A 12471-nucleotide genomic window follows, 5' to 3' on the forward strand; every position below is an offset into this window, starting at 1 on the left:
CCTCCCCCCATGAATATAGATAGACTTGCTTGGGCGAAAAAGTAAAGGGGAGAGAAAAAAAAATTAAATTAAAAAAATAATAGTAATAATTGTAGGTATAGCCAGGTGGCGCAATGGACAAAGCACCAGCCCTGGAGCCACGAGCACCCAAGTCCATATCCAGCCTCGTAAACCCAATAATCACCCATCCATGTGACATGCAAGCCACCCGATCCCCACTGCCCTGCAAAAACCAAAAAGAAGGAAAAAAAAAAGACCCAAAATAAAATAAAATAAAATAAAATAGCAATAATAGTAGGGGTGGCTAGGTGGCAGACAGAGCATTGGCCCTTGAGCCAGGAGCACCTGGGTCCAAATCCGGCCTCAGACACCCAAAGATCACCCTGCTATGTGGCCCCAGGCAGGCCACCCAGCCCCATTTGCCCTGCACCCTCCCCCAAATAATAATAACAAAAAATGTGCTTCAGTCTTTGTTCCAACATCATCAACTCTGTCACGGGTGGATCACATTCTTTATGGTAAGTCCATCACAAAAGTTACTTCCATATTTTTCCAACATTGCCATTGCTGATCTCAGCTCCCTCCTTCTTTCTCCACTACCATGTACTCTATTTTCTCTCTCCTTTCACTCTGACTCTGCTGTAGGGTCGCTGAGTGGCGCAGCAGACTGGGGCCAAGAAGCCCTGAGCCCCCATACCACCCCTTAGGCCCAGAATTCACCTGGCCCCATGATCGTGGGCAAGCCTTCCATCCCAGCCCCTTGTGAGAAGTAGAAAAGAAAATGTGTTATATCTGACCACTCTCCCCCCATGGTCCATCCTCTCCTCCTTTATTCACATCCCCACCCCTTCCCCCTGCTCCCCCCTCCTTCTTACTCCAGTTGTCTATACCCCATTGAGTATATATGCTGTTTCCTCTCCTAACCACCTCTGATGAGAGTGAAGATTCCCTCATTCTCCCTTGCCTCCCCCCTTCCATATCATTGCAATAGCTCATTGTAATAAAGAAAAAACTTATTATATGAGATATCTTGGCCTATTCCCCTCTTCTTTTTCTTTCTCCCATTCCATTTCCCTTTTTTTCTATTGACTCCATTTTTACACCATATTTTATCTTCGAATTCAGCTTTCTCTTGTGCTTCAACTATAAAAGCTCCCTCTACCTGCTCTATTAAATGAGACGGTTCATATGAATATTATCAGTATCATTTTTCTGTGCAGGAATATATGCATTTCATCATCATTAAGTCCCTCATGTTTTCCCCCCTCTCCTCCAATCTCCATGCTTCACCTGAGTCCTGTATCTGAAGATCAAACCTTCTATTCAGCTCTGGCCATTCCAAAAGGAACCTTTGAAATTCCCCTGATTCATTGAAAGTCCATCTTTTTCCCTGGAAGAGGACATTCAGCCTTGCTGGGTAGTTCATTCTTGGCTGCATTCTAAGCTCTTTTGCCTTCCGGTATATTGTATTCCAAGCCCTACGAGCTTCCAGTGTAGTTGCTGCTAAATCCTGTGTGATCCTGACTGCAGCTCCACAATATTTGAACTGTGTCCTTCTGGCTGCTTGTAATATTTTCTCTTTGACTTGGGAGTTCTGGAACGTGGCTATAATATTCCTAGGGGTTGGTTTTTGGGATCTCTTTCTCGGGGGGAATCAGTGGATTCTCTCCATTTCTATTCTGCCCTCTGCTTCTAGGATATCAGGGCAATTTTCCTGTAGTAATTCTTTGAAAATGATGTCAAGGCTCTTTTCCTGATCATGACTTTCATGTATTCCAATAATTTTCAAATTATCTTTCCTAAGTCTGTTTTCCATATCAGTTGTTTTTTCAATGAGATATTTTACATTTTCTTCTAATTTTTCATTTTTTTGGTTTTGAAGTATTGATTCCTGATTTCTGGTAAATTCATCAATCTCCCTGAATTCTATTCTTTGTCTGAAGGATTTGTTCTCCTCAGAGAGTTTTCTTATCTCTTTTTCCATCTGGCCAATTTTGCTTTTTAAAGCATTCTTCTCCTCAATAACTTTTTGAACTGTTTTATCCATTTGACCTAAGCTGGTTTTTAGCATGCCATTTTCTTCAGCATTTTTTTTGGATTTCCTTGACTAAGCTGATGACTTCATTTTCATGTTTTTCCTGCATCTCTCTCCTTTCTTTTCCCAGTTTTTCTTCCAACTCCCTCATTTGATTTTCAAAGTCTTTTTTGAGCTCTGTCATAGCCTGAGCCCAATTTCTGTTTTTCTTGGAGTCTTTAGATGCAGGAGCTTGTGCTTCCTCATCTTCAGACTGAGTATTTTGATCCTTCCTGGGCTCATTTGCAAAATATTTCTCAATAGTCTTCCTCTTGTTTCTTTGCTTGTTTATTTTCCCAGCCTAAGCCTGTTTTGGGGGGTGCTTCCTGAGCTTTTGGTACACTCCCACAAGGGTCTCAGTGTGTGAGGTTCTGTCCTCCCTCCTGGTCTGTGAATGACCATAAGCACCTCCCTCTGCCACAGGGCGGAGGTGGGGGGGCCCCTGTTGTTCTATGGGGGAGCCTAGACTGGGATCAGGATCTGAATATGGTCAGAGCGCCACAGTCCTGTTCCAGGGGCAGAGGATAGAGCTCTGCAGTCTCTCTTCACTCCCCTCCCTCAGCTCAATGGGCTCATGCCCTGGGGGCTCCTGCTTACTGGCTCCACCTGCTTCTGTTTCCAATCTGGAAACACTAAGCTGCTCACTGTGTGCCCTAAGGCCTGGGCTCCACATGCTCACTTTGGCAGAGGTCCTCTGCTGTTCCCCCACTTTGTGCCCAGTGCTCCCCGGGGTGCAGCTCAGGAGACTCCCCCACTGCTGTGAGCTGGGGCTCCCAACTCCCTGGGGCTGCCTCCAGGAGGATGAAGTTCTTTCACTCTGGTAGGCCACCCCTCTAGCGGGCCGCCCCTCCAACCCCAAGGAACAGAGCCTTTCTTCTCTTTTCCAGGTTATCTTGAGTAGGAGAACTGCCTCACTGGGTCCCTTTTGTGGGTTCTGTTTCTCGAAAGTTTAGTTAGAGTCCTTAGTTTCAAGTTTTATCATAGCGCGCCTAAGACTCGATCCCTTCTTCTAATCCTTTCCTTCTTAACAGTTATGTGTTTTGCTTTCCCAAAACTCTGTGTATTGCTATTATTCCTTTTTATTCCTCTTTTGCTTGGTAAAATTTATTACGCAGTTTCTCAGTTTACATAAAACATAAAGTGTTTCAAGCAGTGTGGTTTGGCAAAATACCCAAATTGTCTTAAATTACTTTGGTCAAATAGAGTACAATAGTGTTTGTTTAGTATAAACACAATTCCTTAATGTGTTCTCTATTGGACTTTGTTCACTCTTCTCTTGGCTATCATCTTATATGGAGATCTATCTGAATATTTTGAAGAGTTTGCCATCTATGAAGGATATTCTTGAGAAATCATGTGTGATGCTAAGAACCACAGCATTTTGTGCAGCACTTTCATGCCTCAACCAATAAATCAAATCATTTTGCACTTTTCATATAGATAAACAAGTCTAACTCCATCAATTAGTAGTCTTCTCTAATTCCTAGTTCTTTCATGTCTAAAATATAAGTAATTGCCTTTATTGTCAAGTTGAATTCTAATCCTTTCCTAATCCTTTAAACACGTATGTGATTTTTTTCTCCAAAACTACATATATTGCTATTTCTCCCTTTTCTTCCTCTTTTGCTTGGTAAAAGTTATTGAGCTGTTTCTCATTTTATGTAAAAGAAAAAGTGTTTCAAGCCATTTTGTTTGACGAATAACCAAAATTTTTTTAAATTACTTTGTTCAATTGGAACAAAATAGTTTTTGAATATTATAAGCACGATTCCTCAATGTTTTCTACATTGGTCACTCTTCTCTTGGCTATCTTCTTAAATGGAGATATATGTGAATATTTTGAAGAGTTCAGCATCTAGGAAGGATATTCTAGAGAAGTCACATGCAATGTGAAGAACCTTAGCATTCTGTACAGGGCTTTCATGCCTTAATGCAACAAATTAAATATACACATCTAACTTCCTCAATTAATAGTCTTCTCTGATTCCTAGTTCATTGATGCCTAATTTGTAACATATTTCCTTTATTGCCAACTTGCGTTCTAATTCTTTCCCTTTTAAAACTTATGTTTTCGTTACCCCAAAACTATGTTTATTGCTGTTTTCCTTTTTTTTCCTCTTTTGCTTGGTAAAATTTATTATGATGTTTTTCATTTTATGTAAAATAAAAAATGTTTCAAGCAGTGTGTTTTGGTGAATTACCCAAATTGTCTTCTATTCCTTTGTTCCAATAGAGCACAAAAGTATTTGTTTAATATAAGCATGATTCCTTAATGTGTTCTACATTGGACTTTGGTCACTCTTCTCTAGGCTATCATCTTATAAGGACGGCTGTATGAATACTTTGAAGAGTTCAGCATAAACACCCTGCATCTACGAAGGATATTCTGGTGAATTCACATGTGATGTGAACAACTACAGCATCCTGTGAGTCGCTTTCATGCTTCAATCCTACATTTCAAAAAATTTTTAATTTTTCATATAGATATAAATATCTAACTCCCTCAATGAATAGTTTTCTCTGATTCCTACTTCTTTGATGCCTAATTTGTAATTAATTTCCTTTGTTGTCAAGTTGTGTTCTAATACTTTCATTTTAAACACTTATGTGTTTTCCCCCCCAAAACTACTTATATTGCTATTTCTCCCTTTTCTTCCTCTTTTGCTTGGTGAAAGTTTTAAACGCTTTCTCATTTTATGTAAAAGAAAAAGTGTTTCAAGCATTTTTGTTTGGAGAATTACCCAAAGTGGCTTAAATTACTTAGTTCAATTAGATCACAATATTATGTGTTTAATATAAGCACAATTCCTAAATATGTTCTACATTGGTCACTCTTCTCTGCTCTGTCTTCCTATATGGAGATATATATAAATACTTTGAAGAGTTTGGCATCTGCAAAAGATATTCTAGTGAAGATACATGTGATGCTAAATCCCACAGCATCCTGTGCATCGCTTTCATGACTTAATCCTACAGATCAAATCATTTTTCACTTTCTTATAGATATACATGTCTAACTCTCTTCATGAATAGTCCTCTCTGATTCCTAGTTCTTTGAAGCTTAATTTGTAATTTCCTTCATTGCCAAGTTGTGTTCTAATTCTTTCCATTTTTACAGTTATTGCTTTGTTTCCCCAAAACTACATGTATTTCTATTTTTCCTGTTTTCTTTCCCTTCTGCTGGGCAAAATTTATTAATCTGTTTCTCATTTTATGTAAAAGAAAAAGTGTTTCGAGCAGTTTTGGTTGGCAAATTACCCACATTGGCTTAAATTACTTACTTCATTTGGGGCACAATATTTGTTTAATGTAACCACGATTCCTTAATGTATTCTAAATTGGACTTTGGTCACTGGTTTCTAGGCTATCATCTTATAAAGAGAGCTGTATGAATACTTTGAAGAGTTCAGCATAAACACCCTGCATCTATGAAGGGTAATCTAGTGAAGTCATGAGCGATGCCAAGAAGTGCAGAATTCTGTGTGGCTCGCTCTTGCTTCAATAATATAAATCAAATCATTTAACACTTGTCATAAAGCTATAGATATCTTACTACCTCAATTACTAGTCTTCTCTTATTCCTTGTTCTTTGATGCCTAATTTGTAAGTAATTTCTATATTGCCAAGTTGCGTTCTTATCCTTTCCATTTTATCACTTATGTGTTTTGTTTCCCCAAAGCCATATGCTTTGCTTTGCTTTCTTTAAAGTCACCACTCTTCCCAAATGTTTTCTCTTCCCACATTTCTTTTTCTAATCCATTAAGATGATTCAGATTCATTTTGACTCCTTTTTTCTTGCTCCCTTTTGCTAATTCTACCTTTTCCAGTCTCCTACATTAATCCCTTGTTCTCTAATCCCATAGCCACCAGTTTAGTAAGTTTATCATCCTTAATGCCAAGCTTGTGAAAGTATTGAAGTTCAATTGGCTCTAATCATGTTAGATTGGCTTCATAGAGTTGATTCTCCATAAAAGCAGACATATATCCCGGAAAATTGTTTTCTGGGATTTTATTTGCAGTATGAGTCAACAATAAACAAATAGAACTTCATATCCACATTACATGAGGAATATCCACATGTATAAAATATTTCTCCTTTGGTTTTCTTAGAACTTAGAGATTCCCCTGGATTAAGTGTTTATGGAGATTTAGGAAATTTTGATAATTTTAGGGTTGGGGTTAGGGTTAGGCTCACGGTTAGGTTGAGGAATATTTTTGGTTTGCATGTCTGGGTTAGGTTTTTGGTCTGGTTAGGCTTAGGGTTAGGCTTAGAGTTAGGGTAGGGGTGAGGGCAAAGTGTTAAGGTTAGAGTTAATTTTAGGGTAAAAGCTAGGGTTCAAGTGACTGTGTTCGGGTTAGGGTCAGGGCTAGGGTTAGAGTTAGGGTTAAGGTTAGGGTTAGGGTTAGGATTAGGGTTTGCTTTAGGTTTAGAATTAGGTTTGGAGTTTGGGTTAGGGCTACTGTGAGGATTTGCATTAGGGTTAGTGTTGGGGTAAGGTTAGGGTCCAGTTAAGGGTACAGTTAGGTTCTGGTTAAGGTTAGGGTTAGGGTTAGTGTTACGGTTAGGGCTAGGGTTATGGTTTCGGTTAGGGTTAGGGTTTCAGTTAGGGTTAGAGTTAGGCTTTCAGTTAGGGTTAGGGTTTCACTTAGGGTTAGGGTTTCATTTAGGGTTAGGGTTTCACTTAGGATTAGGCTTAGGGTTAGGGTTAAAGTTAGAGTTAGGGTTATAGGTTTACAGCCGGGTTAGGGTAGGGTTAGGGCTAAGGTTAGCCTTAATGTTAGGAGTAGGGTTAGAGCCCGGTTGCACTAGGTTTAGGATTAGGATTAGGGTTTGGGTTAGGGTTGGCTTTAGGATTAGAGTTAGAATTAGTTTTCAGTTTAGAGTTAGGATAGTGGTTGGGTTAGGGCTAAGGTTAGGGTTTGTTTCAGGATTCAGGTTTGGATTAGGCTTAGGTTTAGGGTTAGTTTGGGGGCTTGATTACGGTTAGGGCTAATGTTAGGGTTGTGGTTAGGCTACGTTTTAGGTTTTTAATATCTGCTTAGGGTTAGGGTTACAGTTAGGGTGAGGTTTAGGGTTAGGTTTAGGGCTAGAGTTAGGTTTAGGGTTAGGGTTATGGTGAGGGTTAGGTTTTAGGTTAGGGCTACTGGTAGGTTTTGGGTTAGGATTTTAGCTTTAGGCTTAGGACCCGGTTAGTTTTAGGATTATTAGATTTAGGGTTAGGGTTATGTTTAGGTTTACACTTCGGATTAGGGTCTTATATTAGGGTTACGGTTAGGGTTATGGTTAGTTTTATGGCTATGGTTAGCCTTAGGGTTAGGGTTATGGTTCCAGATTGGGTTAGGTTTATGGTTAGGGCTAGAATTAGGGTTAGGTTTAGTGTTTGACTTAGGGTTTGGGATTTAAGGTTAGGGTTAGGGTCAGATTTAGGGTTAGGATTATAGTTAGGATTAGGGTTAGGGGTTAAAGTTATGATTAGGTTTTAGGGTTAGGTTTAGGGTTAGGGTAAGGGTTAGGGTTAAAAGAATTACTTTTCAGCAGTAGAGCATTATTAGGTTTAGGGTTAGGGTTAAGATTAAGTTTAGGGTTAGGGTTTCATTAGTGTTAGGTTTAGGGCTCATGTTAGATTTAGGATTAGTTTTAGCTTTAGGGCTTAGGGATAGGGTTAAGGTTCCGGTTAGGGTTAGCATTAGGTTAAGTTTAGGTTTAGGTTTAGGTTTAAGGGCTCGGTGAGGGTTAAGGTTAGTGTTTGTGTTAAGGTTAGATTTAGGGCTTGGGATACAGTTTGGGTTAGGTTTATGGTTAGGCTTAGGGTTAGGGCTACTTTTGGGTTTAGGGTTAAAGTTAGGTTTAGTGTTTGAGTTAGGATTAGGTTGAGGATTAAGGTTAGGGTCAGTGTTAGGGTTAGACTTTGGGTTAGGTTTGGATGTTAGTGTTACTTTTAGTGTTATGGTTAGGGTTAGAGTTAGGCTAAGCATTAGGGTTAGTGTCAGGATTAGGAATTGGGTTAGGTTTAGGGTTAGGGCTAGTATTAGCAATTGGGTTTGAGTTAGGGTTAGGGTTACATTTAGGGCTTGGTTAGGGTTAGGGTTAGCGTTAGGGTTAGCATTAGGGTTATAGTTAGGTTAAATTTTAGGTTTAGGTTTAGGTTTCGGTTTAATTTCCTTTTAGGATTAGGGTTAGGGTTAGAGTTAGGGTTAGGGTTAGGGTTAGGGTTAGGGTTAGGGTTAGGGTTAGGGTTAGGGTTAGGGTTAGGGTTAGGGTTAGGGTTAGGGTTAGGGTTAGAAAACATTTAGAAATCCTGGTAATTTTTACCAAATTCTATTGTATCAAATTGAAAATTGGAAATGGAAATTTGGGTAATTTGCCTAACAAGACTCTGTTTGAAACACTCAACATTTTTATGAAAATGAGAAAAAGAATAACACAATTTACAAAACAAAAGAGGCAGAAAAAAGAAAAATAGCAATACATTTTTACTTTGGGGAATAAACACGTGTATTGGAAAAGCCATAAGCTTGGCTTTGCTTTCTTTAAAGCCACCACTCTTCCCAAATGTCTTCTCTTCCCACATTTCTTTTTCTAATCCATTAAGATGATTTTCATGTATTGTTACCCAAATCTGAAACTTCAGATTCATTTTGACTCCTTTTTTTTGCTCCCTTTTGCTAATTCTACATTTTCCAATCTTCAACATCAATCCCTTGTTGTCTAATCCCATAGCCACCATCTTAGTCAGCTAATCATCCTTAATGCCATCTTTGTGAAAGTACTGAAGTTCAATCGGCTCTAATCATGTTAGATTGGCTTCATGGACTTGATTCTCCATGAAAGCAGACATATATCCCAAAAAATTGTTTTCTGGGATTTTATTTTCAGTATGAGTCAACAAGTAAACAAATAGTATTTCATGTCCAGATAATACGAGGAATAGCCACATGTATAAACTATTTCTCCTTTGGTTTTATTAGACCTAAGATATTCAGGCAGATTGAGTATTTATGGAGACTTAGGAAATCTAGATATATTTAGGGTTAGGGTTAGGCTCAGGATAAGGCTGAAGATGATTTACTGTTTGAATGTCTGGGTTAGGTTTTTGGTCTGGTTAGGGTTGGCGTTAGGGTAGTGGTGAGGGGAAAGTGCTAGGGTTAGAGTTAATTTTAGGGTAAGAGCTAAGGTTTGGGTGAGGGTTTGGATCAGGGTTAGGGTTAGGGCTATGGTTAGGTTTAGGGTTAGATCTAGGTTTAGTTCCAGGTTAAGGTTAGGGTTAGGTTAGGGTCAGGGTTAAGGTTAGGGTTAGGTTTAGGGCTAGTGTTTGGGTTAGGGTTAGGGTTAGGCTTAGGCTTAGGGTTAAGGTTAGGATTAGGTTTAGTTTTAAGGCTGAGGTTAGCCTTAATGTTACTGTTAGAGCATGGTTGTGCTCGGGTTAGGATTAGGATTAGTGTTTGTGTTAGGGTTAGCCTTAGGGTTACAGTTAGAATTAGGTTTAAGTTTAGAGTTAGGATTGTGGTTGAGTTAGAGCTAGTTTTAGGGTTTGGGTTAGGATTCGGGGTAGGGTCAGCATGAGGGTTGGGGTTAGGCTTTGGTTTAGGGTTAGTTTTGGGGCCTGGCTACATTTGGGATTAATGTTAGAGTTATCATTAGGCTACATTTTAGGTTTAGGGTTAATTTTAATGTCTGCTTAGGTTTAGGGTTAGTGTTAGGTTTAGGGTTAGGGTTAGGCTTTGGGTTAGGTGTAGGGTTTGGGCTAGAGTTAGGGTTCGGTTTAGTGTTTAACTTGGAGTTAGTGTTCCAGTTTAGGGTTAGGATTAGGGTTAGGGTTAGGTTCAGGTTTAACATTACAGTTAGGATTAGCATTAGGGATTAAATATATGGTTAGGGTTTAGGGTTAGGGTTAGAGTAAAGGTTAGGGTGAAAAGGATTACTTTTCAGCTGTAGAGCACAATTAGGTTTAGGAGGTTTGGAAAAGACAAGAGGGGCAGCTAGGTGGCATAGTGGATAAAACATCAGCTCTGGAGTCAGGAGTACCTGGGTTCAAATCTGGTCTCAGACACTTAATAATTACCTAGCTGTGCAGCCTTGGGCAAGCCACTTAACCCCATTTGCCTTGCAAAAAAACCTAAAATAAAAAAAAGAATATTAATTGAAAGAGACATTTACATCTTTATGAAAAGTGTTAAATGATTTGATTTTTTGGATTGAGGCAGGAAAGCTCCACACATAATGCTGTGGTTCTTGTTTATATTAAATCATGCTTATATTAAACAAATACTACTGTGCTCTATTTGAACAAATTAATAGAAGACAATTTGGGTAATTCACCAAACAACACTCCTTGAAACTCTTTTTCTTTTATATAAAATGAGAAACAGAGTAATAAATTTTACCAAGCAAAAGACGAAGAAAAAGGAAAAAGAGCAAAAAATGTAGTTTCGGGGAAACAAAACATGTAAGTGTTAAAATGGAAAGGATCAGAATGCAACGTGACAATGGAAATTAGTAACAAATTGGGGATCAAAAAATGAGGAATCAGACAAGACTATTAATTGCTGTAGTTAGACACCTATATCTATAGGACAAATGTAAAATGATTTAATTTGTATGAATGAGTCATGAAAGTGCCACACAGAATTCTGCGCTTCTTGGCACTGCACATGAATTCACAAGATTATCCTTCATAGATTAATGGTGTTTATGCCAAACTCTTCAAAGTATTCATACAGCTCTCCTTATAAGATGATAGCCTAGAGAAGAGTGACCAAAGTCCAATGTAGAACACATTAAAGAATTGTGATTATATTAAATCAATATAATTGTGCTCCAATTGAAATATGTAATTTAAGACAATTTTGGTAATTCGTCAACCAAAACTGCTTGAAACTCTTTTTCTTTTACATAAAATGAGAAACAGAGTAATAAATTTTACCAAGCAAAAGAGGAAGAAAAGGGAGAAATAGCAATACATGTAGTTTTGGTGAAACAAATATAAGTGTTAAAATGGAAAGAATTAGAACGCAACTTGGCAATGAAGGAAATTACAATTTAGGCATCAAAGAACTAGGAAACAGAAGACTATTCATTGAGGGAGGTATACATGTATATATGAAAAGTGAAAAATGATTTGATTTATAGGATTCAGTCATGAAAGCGACGCAATGGATGCTGCGGTTCTTAGCATCACACATGACTTCACCAGAATAACCTACATAGATGCAGGGTGTTTATGCCAAACTCTTCAAAGTATTCATACAGCTCTCCTTATAGGATAATAGCCTAGAGAAGAGTGACCAAAGTGCAACATAGAGCACATTAAGGAATCGTTCTTATATTAAAAAATGCTATTGTACTCCAATTGAACTAAGTAATTTAAGACAATTTGGGTAATTAAAAAAATTACTTGAAACACTTTATTCATTTACATAAAATGAGAAACAGATAAATTTAACGAAGGAAAACAGGAAGAAAAAGGAAAAATTAAAAAAACGTAGTTTTGACGAAACAACCCCAATGAGTGTTAAAAAATGGAAAGGATTAGAATGCAACTTGACAATAATGGAAATTATAAATTCGGCATCAAAGACCGAGGAATCAGAGAAGATTATTATTTAGGTAGTTGGACATCTATATCTTTATGACAAGTGTTAAATGATTTGATTTTTAGGATTCAGGCATGAAAATGTCACACAGAATTCTGCACTTCTGGGTATCACACATAACTTCACTAGATTATCCTTCATAGATGCAGGGTGTTTATGCCAAACTCTTCAAAGTATTAAAACAGCTCTCCTTATAAGATGATAGCCTAGAGAAGAGACCAAAGTCCAACATAGAAAACATTGAGGAATCTTAGTTATATTAAACAAATACTATTTAGTGCTCCAATTGAACTAAGTAATTTAAGCCAATTAGGGAAATTCGCCAATCAAAACTGCATGAAACACTTTTTCTTTTATGTAAAGAAACATAATAATAAATTTTACCAAGCAAAAGAGGAAGAAAAATGAAAAATAGCAATACATCAAGTTTTGGGGAAACAAAACACTTAAGTGTTAAAAATGGAAAGGATCAGAATGCAACGTGACAAAGGAAATTACTTGCAAATTAAGCATCAAAGAAGGAGGAATCAGAAAACTATTAATTGTGATTAGTTAGACATGACATCTATATATGACAAGTGTTAAATGATTTGATTTGTAGGATTGAGGCTTGAAAGCACCACACAGGATTCTGCTCTTCTTGGCATCACACATGAATTTGCTAGATTATCCATTGTAGATGCAGGGTGTTTATGCTGAACTCTTCAAGGTATTCATACAGCTCTCCTTATAGGATGATAGCCTAGAGAAGAGTGGACAAAGTCCAATGTAGAACACATTGAGGAATCATGACTATATCAAAC

This window comes from Macrotis lagotis, unplaced genomic scaffold (assembly GCF_037893015.1).
Source record: "Macrotis lagotis isolate mMagLag1 unplaced genomic scaffold, bilby.v1.9.chrom.fasta BILBYCTG078, whole genome shotgun sequence".
In the NCBI taxonomy this organism is placed as follows: domain Eukaryota; kingdom Metazoa; phylum Chordata; class Mammalia; order Peramelemorphia; family Peramelidae; genus Macrotis; species Macrotis lagotis.